Raw genomic sequence first — 2,500 nt, 5'->3', positions numbered from 1 at the left:
CATATTTCTCTGCAACTCCTGATTTCCTCCTACAATATCACACCTCCTCTCTCGGCACCCTGTCGTATGCTTTCTGTAAATCTACAAAGACACAATGCAACTCTTTCTGGCCTTCTCTATACTTCTCAATCAACCAACCTTTTCTCTCTCTCGCTGTCTCTCTCATTTTCTTCATTTATCAGCCCGTCAAAGTAGTCCTTCCACTTCGTAGCACACTCTCCTCGCTTGGCAGCACATTTCCATCTGTATCTTTGATCGCCCTAACTTGTCGCACATCCTCGGCAGCTCGGTCTCTCTGTCTAGCCAATCTGTACAAGTCTTTTTCTCCTTCCTTAGTGTCTAACCTGTCATACAGCTCACCGTACGCCTTTTCCTTTACCTTTGCCACCTCTCTCTTTGCTTTACGCTGCATCTCCTTGTACTCCTGTGTACTTTCTTCATCTCTCTGACTATCCCACTTCTTCTTTGCCAACCTTTTCCTCTGTATACTTTGCTCTACTTCCTCCTTCCACCACCACCACCACCACCGCCAAGTCTCCTTGTCTTCCTTCCTCTGTCCCGATGACACACCAAGTACCTTCCTAGCTGTCTTCCTCACTATTTCTGCAGCGCTTGCCCAGCCATCTGGCAACTCTTCACTACCACTCAGTGCCTGTGTTAACTCCTGCCTGAACTCCACACAACAGTCTTCCTTCTTCAACTTCCACCATTTGATCTTCGGCTGTGTCTTCACTCGCTTCCTCATGTTGGTCTCCAAAGTCATCTTACAGACCACCATCCGATGCTGCCTAGCTACGTTCTCCCCTGTCACCACCTTGCAGTATGCAATCCGTTTTACATCGCGCCTTCTACACAAGATATAGTCCACATGTGTGCACTTTCCTCCACTCGTATACGTCGTCACCCTGTGCTCCTTCCTCTTCTTGAAATATGTATTCACCTCAGCCATTTCCATCCTTTTCGCAAAATCGAACACCATCTGTCCTTCCACATTTCTCTCCTCGATTCCATACCTTACCATCAACTCCTCATCACCTCTGTTCCCTTCAGCAACGTGTCCATCGAAGTCCGCTCCAATCACCACTCCCTCCTCCTTGGGTACCCTTTCCACCACGTCGTCCAACTCAACTCCAGAATTCTTCTTTTTCGTCCATCTTACACCCGACTTGCGGGGCATATGCGCTGATAACCGTCAGCAATACACCTTCGATTTCCAGCTTCATAATCCTCACTCTGTCTGACACTGTGTTCACCTCCAGCACGCTCTTGACATACTCTTCCTTCAGAATGACCCCTACCCCATTTCTCCTCCCATTCGCACCATGGTAGAAGAGTTTGAACCCACCTGCGATACTCCTGGCCTTACTCCCCTTCCACCTTGTCTCTTGTCACCTTTCTTCTTTCCATCACGTCAGCCAGCTCTCTCCCTTTACTAGCCATAGTGCCAACATTCAAAGTTCCGACTGACTCTCACCTCCACACGCCTACCCTTCCTCCTCTCTAGCTGCCTCTGGACATGCCTTCCCCCTCTCCTTTTCCTTCGCCCAACAGTAGCCTAGTTTCCACCGGCACTCCGCTGGTTAACAGTACCGATGGCGGTCGTCGGTAACCCGGGCCTCGACCGATCCGGTATGGAAATCTTATTTATGATCCGCATATTTGATTTGGCAAAGATTTGACGCCGGATGCCCTTCCTGACGTAACCCTCCCCATTTGTCCTGGCTTGGGACCTGCACTAAGAATGCATTGGCTTGTGCATCCTCAGTGGCTGGGTTGCACGCTTTTCTATGTTTGCCCCTCACTTTTGTGGCGTGAACTATCAATTCTAGTAATACAGGTGTGTTTATGTTAGGTATCACAGACACACGCACACGCACAATATATGTCCAAAAGTATTGAGATAACTGACCATTACACCTACAGGAGCTTTTCTGACATCTCATTCTGAATCCATAGAAACCCATATTCCACGAAGCTCCCGGCGCACAGTTTTTGTGCCGATGTTAATGCCAGGAGAAGTTTGGATCTCTGCAGTTATTGAGTCAACAGAGCGTTGGCGACTTGAGTTGCTGTTGTCCCTAAAGGCTTGCACTTTTCAATAATATGATGATATATGAAGCATAGAGAGTAAACGGGATAGATACCTTTTGAACAGCACCCTGTAGTACAGCACTTTGAAGGTACATATGTCGTCACTTGCTGTAGTGGTTTTTACTGATGGGCGTGGCCAGGTTTTCAGAAGCCTCTCAGTTGTCAATGTGAGAGCCAGGGGACGCGTCTGCCGTACGTTTAGGGTTAGGGTTAGGGGATTTCTCTGGCAGGGCTGGTTACAGTAGGGCTGCTTACACCACACCCCGGACTGGATTTGTTGCGTGTTTGTGTCCTGATCGATGGGCCAACTTAACACGCCTTCGGAGGGTGTCCGCCGGCCGGCTTTGCCGGCGTTCGGGCGGTCGGTTCCTCCGGTCTGGCGGATCGATGTCCTTTATTTAATGTTCTT

Source organism: Lampris incognitus, unplaced genomic scaffold (genome assembly GCF_029633865.1).
Source record: "Lampris incognitus isolate fLamInc1 unplaced genomic scaffold, fLamInc1.hap2 scaffold_97, whole genome shotgun sequence".
NCBI classification, from domain to species: domain Eukaryota; kingdom Metazoa; phylum Chordata; class Actinopteri; order Lampriformes; family Lampridae; genus Lampris; species Lampris incognitus.
This window is presented reverse-complemented; position numbering follows the sequence as displayed.